Source organism: Cupressus sempervirens, chromosome 9, assembly GCF_028749045.1.
Source record: "Cupressus sempervirens isolate cs-2001-9-10 chromosome 9, ASM2874904v1, whole genome shotgun sequence".
NCBI lineage: Eukaryota > Viridiplantae > Streptophyta > Pinopsida > Cupressales > Cupressaceae > Cupressus > Cupressus sempervirens.
Genome location: NC_143126.1, coordinates 6882311 through 6891641, shown reverse-complemented (window position 1 = coordinate 6891641; position 9331 = coordinate 6882311). Strand labels below are relative to the sequence as shown.

General features: G+C 33.4%; 1 pseudogene; it reads left to right on the top strand.

The window, feature by feature from the left end:
* Positions 1-294: 294 nt before the first annotated feature.
* Positions 295-8591, top strand: LOC149537346 (DNA (cytosine-5)-methyltransferase 1B-like; annotated as a pseudogene).
* Positions 8592-9331: the final 740 nt, after the last annotated feature.

The window sequence follows — 9331 nt, the reverse complement described above, 5'->3', positions numbered from 1 at the left end:
AAGTGTATGATCACAAGGTTAAATACATAGTTAGGTGATAACCACATGAGACTATGAAAATTATAGTTAATTGTCAATCGAGTGGTTGTGACTTTTAATGTTAGTCTGAGAGAACTACATCAACCATGTGAAAAAGATTATTTTGCAACATCATGCCAGTTAACTATAGTTAAGAAAGTTAGGTCCTAACTGCATGAAAGACTTGTTTCTCATAATCACTAGGGTTAAGTTGTAGTTAAGAGTTAAGGATGTGAACTCACATGGACATGACACATGGCAATGGTCTAGGTGGCAATGGTCATAGCTCCAGTGAATCAGGGTATGCCATATAGTAGTGACATGGTGGGGCACCGAGTGGCACACTAGTACATTTGACCCCATATTTAGACCAAAATTTTCAACCATCTATTAAAATATGGTCAAATTGGTCAGAATAGGCAAGGAAAAATATATACTTTTCAAATTCATGCTCATGTTGGTCGAAATTTCAACCAACACGTATTTTGTCCTAAGTGTTGGTCAAAATTTTGACCAACATGGGCTTCATGATGTTAAAATACAAAAAGTTCTATTTTGTGCGCACAAATAAAAACACACTAGGGAAACTAGAAATGCATCAAAGTTCTATTTCACACACACAAATACAAACACACCAAGGAAAATGGAAATGCATCTCTTCTACAAGGAAGTGAGGGCATCCATGCAGTGACTCTTACAACAACAAAAGTCACTAGTTCGTATCATGGGGGAAGTGGCTACCTAAACTACTTTTGTTGATTTTAGGCGCATTGGAGATTCATTGGAGTGTAGGAGCCAAGAAGGGTTTTATGCCTCCTCGGCTGGGTTGGGTTAGGGGCCCTCGAGGCTTCAGTCGAGTAGAAGAAGTCAAACTATTCGCTCTACTCCTAGGGTGATCTATTTGCAGTTGAGTGTGCTCACTTCATGATCTTGTTTATTGACTATGACTCTCCAACGGGCCTCTATCTCCTCCCATGCACCCCAACTAGTCGGTGCTTATATTAAGTAAGTCTCAAATTTGTATTGAAAAGCACATATTAAATACATGAATAGACACATTTTTTAACGAACAATGGCTCACTTTGAAAAGTTTGATTATTCTCTTTCTTTTTTCAAAAGACTGCGATGTGTATTCTTTTCACACCATTTAACTTTGCACTGGTATTGATGATTTCTAGTTCTCTTGGAATCAAATCCTTAAATTTTTTTGTTTTTGGAGGGTTTTTGTGTGTTGCATATAAGGGTTGGTTCGTTGAGCATCAAGGTTTTTTTGCTTTGTTTTTTTGATTGAGAATGTTATCTTTGTCAAAGAGTAACTCTTCTTTGCATATCTAAAATTCTAATCTATGCTACTATGAGTAGTTCCCTCTGAGAAGGCCATGGCTTCTTGGAGAAACCATGGAGTTAGATTAATCAACCCTTGGTTTTTTGGCGTGACTGAGTTCTACTTCTAGTAGTGAAAAACTCTTTGTTTTCAAGAAGATGGTTGATGGAAAGGAGCTAAGTTCTTGAATTTTCTTCATTTTCAATGGAAAGAAGCACTCATAGGGGCCTTAGAAAAGTAACATAAGTTGACCCAATGAGATACTTGAACACATACACAATAATATCTCTCTGGGTGGGAGAGGAATCTTAGGTCTATTGTTTTTCAGATAATGTATTCTTTAGCAAGTTTTGAATAATATAAGACACACTTCATTATTTAACTCAAGTACTAGATTTTCCTAAATGACGTGTTCATAAATTTTTCCCTTAATACATAAGTCCTTCATGTGAGAACAGGGGAGAAATTTTACAGTTGGAAGGATTGTGTGAAATACTTGGCATTAGGCAGCGATTCTGACAATGCAGAGGATATGGGCCGAAAGAGACCCAGAAAGAAAGTTGGTAAAAACCAAGCTGATGTCGTCGAGGTTCAAGATGAGGGTGAACCTAAACCAGCTAGAAAACACCCCAAAATGAGCAGCCACTATGATGAATTACAAGGAAAAGACACTTTGTTTGAATCCAAAAGATTCAATCATTGAAGCCAAGGAGGAAACAACCATGAAAGAGGAGGAGCTTGCCATTAGTTTAATAGTGAATGAACAACACCAGGAAGAAATGCCTCCATAATGACGCTTGATAGATTTTATAATCCATTTTTCTCAGGGTGGCTCTAAGCCAATAGAAATAGTTTATGCTATGGATCTTTATATTTTTGGATTAATTTTTCCAATGGAAGGTTTATTGGATAAATCAAAAGGGGTTCATTTTGAGGAGTTTGGGGTTGTGGAAACATGGTCCATAATAGGATATGATAATGGGTCTCCTATTAAATGGCTTCAAACTGAGGTAGTAGAGTATGTGTGTGTAAAGCTTGCTGGCTCTTATAAGAAGTTCTTTAGTATTCTAAATGAAAAAGCAATGCTTTGTGTTGAGGTATACAAGGCTCTTTCCAAGCCTGATGGAGGTAATCCTAAACTAAGATTAGATGAATTGGTGGCATGTGTTGCATGATCTATGTCTTCTAATAAGATTTTTCAGGGAAGCTTTTGTGGGAGAGATTTCATACTTTCTCAGGGAGATTTAATTGTAAAATAGTTAACTGGTTTGGACAGCAATTCTGAAGAAGGTGATCAGATTTTTATTGGTTTTCCTACTCTTATAGCTCTTGAGTAGGACTGTCTTCAATCAAAAAATATGAGGCTTGTTGGTATACAAATTAAAGAGAGCTTCACTAGTACTACTATTGGTGCTTCATCTGTCTATGATGAGGATGAGAAGCTTGCAAGATTGATGCAAGAGGAGAATGATTGGATGGCTAGAAGACCAAGTTGAAAGTATCAAGGAAAGAAGAAATTCTACATCAAGATCAATTAAGATGAAATTGTAAATGATTATCCATTGCCTACATATTATAAGGCCACTGAAGATGAAATGGATGAATATCTTTTTTATGATGATTCATGTATATTAGATCCTGAAGATCTACCTCACAGGATCTTGCATGATTGGTCTTTATAAAATTCCAATTCCAAGCTTGTTCCCTTGGAAATTCTTCCAATGCTTGGTGTTACTCAGACAGATACAACAGTATTTGGCTCAAGTGTCATGATAGAAGATGATGGTAGCAGCTATTGCTTGGATGCTAACTCTGGAGCGGGTAAAAATTCTCAAGATAATGAGCTGCATGGGATTCATATATACTTAAGTGCTATCAAGGAATGGATGATAGAATTTGGAGAAAATATGATTTTCATATCAATATGCACTGATGGTGCTTGGTATAGGCTTGGAAGCCTTCTAAAAAATATTTACCATGGTATAAACCCATTCTAAAAACTGACATGCTTGCAATCAAAATAATTGTATTGCTAAAGGAGCAGAGTCATGCTTCAAAACTTTCCTTCTTAGATGTGATTAGGAAGCTGACAAGCCTAGATAAAACTAAGCCTTTTTTATCTCATCTGATCTCGATGTTGTAGAAAGGTATGTTGTTGTTCATGGTCAAATCATTTTGTAGCAGTTTGCAGAGTATCCAGATGAATGCATACAAAGGAATGCCTTTGTGATAGGCCTTTCTATAAAGATGGAACAAAGAAATCATACAAAATTGTCTTTCACAAAAAAGAGAGTCATAGTCAAAGAAAAGAATTTGAATCCTAGGGCTAATGCATGGCCTGAAACTATTAGAAAACAAGAAATGTGTACAACAACTACAAAGCTAATAAGTCACATCTAGAGTGAATACTACTCAATTTCTGTGTCGGATGAAATAAAGGAGGAAAATGGTGAGAATGGTGAGAAAGATGAGGAAGAACAGACTTAGGAAGATAGTGAGGATGAGGAAGAGACTGATTTGATTGTGGTGGACAAAATTGAAATCTCCCCTATCATTAGAACAGGGAGAGGTAGATTGAGTAGAAAAAATATAAAATGGGTAGGCCAATCTATTGGTAAAATATCATTCGAGAACCCCTGTATAAGATGGTTTTTGCTGATGGAGATATTGCTATGGGAAGTGTAGTTCTAGTGTATTCAAAAGGTTAGGACCAGCACTCTGAGAATCTTCCCACTATTCTTTTTGTTGAATATATGTATGAGAAATCTAATGGGACAAAAATGATTCATGGAAGAGTTCTTCAGAGAGGCAGTGAAACTTTTTTTGGAAATATTGCTAATCCTTGTGAGGTCTTTTTGACTCATCAATGCCTTCAAGTTGAACCGCGTGAGACTCTATCACATTCCCAACATTTTTTCCTTTCTTGATAGTCTTCCATGAAGGGCTTCTTGCTATTCTCCATTCTTTCTTGGCAAGCTTATGCTATTAGCATTTCCATTCAGCTTTATGTCTAGATTGATGGAACAAGTGGTGCTAGAAAAAATTTTAGAAGAACTTTGCGAAGAAATTTCAGACTTGACTATCGTACATGCAAAAACAACTCAGAAAAATTTAGCTTTTCTAAGATACAAAATTAATCTGTGCACAAAAAAATATCTAAAGATGGATAGATGACCAAAATCACCTTCTAACAAGTGATTTCCTTTTTTGTTACTTAAACAAGCAGAAAACTCTTCTTTAGTGGAAGCACTGAAAGTTTCACATTGAATGATATCCTTCCCCAATATGTTTTTTCCTTCCAATCTATAGCTTATCCATAAAGTAATTTAACAGGAATCTTGCAGTTTGTAATGCTAAGAACACACCAAGAAAATTCATTAGTTCATTGTAGTAGATAAAGCAAGTGATCATAATGAGTTAGAAAAGCACTCTAGAGAGTTAATGGATTGATAAAAATTTAAGAGAGACCAGCTGCAAAAGACACTTGGCCACATACATCAAGTTGTTCAAGTAGAGGATAGTGTTTCTATGTGGAGTATGCCAGCTACTATTTAGGAATATTTTAATTTGAATAGAATAATTACTTATTTACTAAGTCAAATAGTTGTAATCGTTGTTTCTATTTTTTTACTAAAAATGGATTAATCTAATATCAGATCAATGCAACTTCTACCCTAGTTTTTTTGGGATCTAGCAATTAATACTAGGTCCTCCATAGTGCTTTACAATGGTTGAAAAGTTTATTTCTTATGAATGAATTAACAAATTTATAACCTATCAAAAAATGTGGTTGAATGTTGTAGGAAACAAATTTGGATTTTGATGAACACAAAGGATGAATAGTTATTAGGAGGGTAAAATCTGGTACTATTCATAGAGGTATGGAGATAAAGTTAAAGGATATTTTAGATATACAAAAGGATACAATAAATTTGATGCCACAGTTAACCCATATATTAGATATATTCCAAAAAATGTGGTGTTCAAATGTGGCATAGCGGCGTTGTATATGATTGGTTGAAGATAATATTAGAAAAATTATTTGTATGACATTTCGTATGGACTCTGAGAAAATTTTATGGTCAATATTATGCAAGTAAAAATAGAGAATCCTTGCAATGAAAAAAAAAATTCTCAAATTGAATATAAGAAATCTCAATACCAGTGTAATTGTAAATCTACAAACTAGGCTACCTGTTGGCTACTCTTTTTTAGCCTTTTTATTGTAAAAGGTGAACATTATAATTTATAATCTATTCCATGGAAACTATTCTTAAAACATATTTTTCACTGCTACACTTTGGCTTCTAGGGTCTATTCTGTATGAGTAATGTATTATGCTATACTTTTTTGTTAAGGTTGTTTTACTTGATTTCCTGTTCAATCATTTGTTTCTTAAAATTACATCTTTCGACAATCTCTTCAACTCTTAGTTTTAAAGGATGCTTACAAACCAGCTTTTCTTGTTACCAAATTATGACTTTTAGTAATTCATTTGCAACTTCCAAGTGAAGCTCAAAAGAAAGAAAGGATTTTATATTCCTACTTCATATCAAAATTGTTTTGTAAATTGATGTAGCTATTTTCATTGAATATAAATGTTACTTGAATGCTATGAATGGGTCAAATGGACAAACCAGGGCCATTTATGTTATGCTAAGAAAAATTGGATGGTGGTAACAACACTAGTATTACGAATATTTTAGAAATCTTTTCACAAATGTCAAAGTATATGTGAAGTTGAAGATATTTGCTGAGATAATATTTCTTTTATTACTATTTAAATTTATTTTACCTTTCTAATGCTATTTTCCTACTAGTCTAACATTATTTTCTCTTTTCATCTTATTTTTAAGAGGTCTTAATCAGGTGTTTAAGTTACAAATTTAATTGCAGCTCTTCTTAATTGAAACTTCTACAGGTGTATTCATCAGATGAAAAATTTAGGTTGGTTAAAGTCAATGAATTGTTTGTGTATGAGAATTTTACAAAAGTTCCAACTGAAATGGTCAAAGTTGGAGATATTTGTGTTGTCTGTGGTATAAATGATGTCCTTGTACGTATATATGTTCCTTTGTTCATCCATTAAATATCCATAATTTGCATTCCTAATCTTGTCCATCGTGAAGCATTTCTTTTGAGTAATTTTCAAGGTAATACTAAAATGTATAGTTTTTTGTTTTTTGGTTATGTACTATGATCAATACAAATTGTGAAACTTTGGCAGATAAAGTTAATGGCTTAGCTTTGCCTGGAATTAAAATTGAACAACCTACTATGAAAATGGCATTTTCAATCAACACTTCACCAATTGTTGGGCATGAGGTTTGCTCCTTGATTAAGTCAAATAGTGTTTACATACATATCGCAGACACTTCTATTGATCAAGCTAATTCATTTTTTCTTTGAAATTTTTTTTATGGGAAACATGTGACAAATAGAAAAATTAGGGAACATCTTTATCATGAAATTGAGAGGAATTTGGCAATGAAAGTTGAAGATGGGGAAATAGCTAATACATTTATTGTTAGTGGGAGGGGTACATTGCATATAACAATACTAATTTAGAACATGTAGGTCTATATGGCTTTTATTTTCTCCAAGCTAGATATGGTTAACTACAATAATATGTTCTTTTGCAAGTTGCAACACATTTATAATAATGGGGCTAGTTTCTTATCACTGTGCAACTATCTGTTTTGAAAATCTTACAATCAAAAGGAACCTTTGACAATTATTTTAACATTTTGATCTTATGGGCAAAGGGAAGGATTTGAGTTTATGGTAGGCCCACCTAAAGTTATAAACCAAAAAGTTAATGATAAATTGTTTGAACCCTATGAGGTACAATAATATCTTCATCATCCTAGATTTTTATTTATGATTGTGGAATCTTATAAAGAGTAAAATGATGAAGAGATGATGGCAACATATACTATATGCATTTGAAATATCAAACATTACTTCTATATTTTAGAAATAATGAAATGCAGATAGCTATTGTTGAAGTACTAGAAACATATGTGGGTGCTGTTGTGGAGCTCCTAGGAAAACGTCGTGGGCAGATGCTTGATGTCCAAGCCATAGGGTATGTCCTTTATCACACCTAGTTATCTTGAGTATATATAAATTTTTGTAAATATTCTACATATAAACAACATGAAGTGGATATTTATAATCAGCTAACTCTAGGTTGTCTTTAGCCCATCAATTTTTTGTACTATTTTACATTGATTTTCCTATAGTGGCATTTCTACTTATCTATTTTTATTTTGAGATGCCCTAGGATGTATAAGACCTTTGATTTCAATTTGATTTTCCTTTTGCATGTTTACTATCATTTTGTGTTCAACAACTTGATGTCTCCATTTTGACGGTGCACTAAATTATGCTTCTGAACACAAGTTTTTGTCAACTCTTATAGTCCTTCAAGATATTGCTTGTGCCCCATTAGGTGTTTGAATAAAGTTTTTTTCTAGGAACAAGATGTAATAGCCATAAATTGATACCTTGATTTATAGAAACCCATTAGACACTAGCTAAGTGTTTGTCAGAAGAATAAAATAGGTTACAAATATGGGTATGCAACCCTAGAGCCTGTGAGACATGATGACTCTAATTTAAAGAGAAATTGGTAACTCTCTTACATACACGGGGAATGCATGTTTTCCTCAACCAGTATGAGAATTCTACCATTTAAATTAGAATATGATTAATAAATTATTTTTTATTAATATCAGTATCTTGTATCCTTCTAAGCTTTTCACTCATAGCAAAATGTTTGGTGTTTGCCATGGAAATGGTCATAATCATACTTATTTTTTCTCATCAACCATCTTGCATACTATCAGTAGTTTTATACAAGTATCAAGACAAAAAATGTTGAATCTCACTCCAAACTAGTAATTATAATAATAATATTAGAAGCAAACACACAAAATTATAAGGTCAAAGTTAGAAATTGGAATTAATTTTATTTGGTCCTATAGTTTCTCTTTTACAATTAGTAGTGGATAAGTTCGTATTACTATTGTCAGTTTTATGGTCATCCTACATAGGCTGGTCAGTCACTCTGAAAAAAGGTTGAGATATCTCTTAGGAGTCTTATATATCTCTGATTTTGTCTCTATTTCTGGTCGATCTTATTGCCTTGGATACAAGGTTGATTGGGAAATATCTAATCCTAATTTATGATTGAAAATGCAGGGAAGAGTTCAATTCCCTCGTTTATTGTTTAGTGTGCGTATAATCCCACACACCCATTTGATCTCGAATGATGATATGTACTAAATGCTGAGTGTCTATGCTAAGTGCTCCAAAACCATCCATTTCATGCCTTCATCTGTACACAATGTCTCTCTAGTTTCCTTCTACTCACATGCCCATTTCATTTCATATGATCATCTAAAAATTGTGTCACTCTAACCTCTCAACTATTTCCTCTTGATTGATCATCTCATAACTGCTGATTTCTCCATAAATAAATTTTGACCAATGCTATGTAGTTTTCCACAAGAATTGGTCAAAATTTTGAGCAATGATGAAAAAAAATGATAGGTGTTGGTCAAAATTTTGACCAACATCTGGGTACAAATTGCACCATGGCAGCACATTATTTTTGACCAACCATGTTTTGGTCAAAATTTTGATGAGAAAATTTTCTACCAATGTGTTGGTCGAATTTGGTCAAAGTTTGGTCCAAAAATAGGTCAAAAAATGAGCCCAAATGTACTAGTGGTAGTGAAGTGGTGATGACAAAGTGAAGTGGGTGATTCACATGTTGACATGCGGCACCCAGGTGGTCAATAGGAGGTTTGACCCAAATTCAAAGATAAGGGGAAAATTAGGAAATGATAAAAAATTAATTTTTTGAAGACTTTACTTCAAAATTTTATGTAAATCTCAAATTTGAAAAATTTAAAGAAATTTAAAGGTATTCTATAGTCAAAATTATATTAAATTTTAAATATTTCATATACTGCTTTGTTC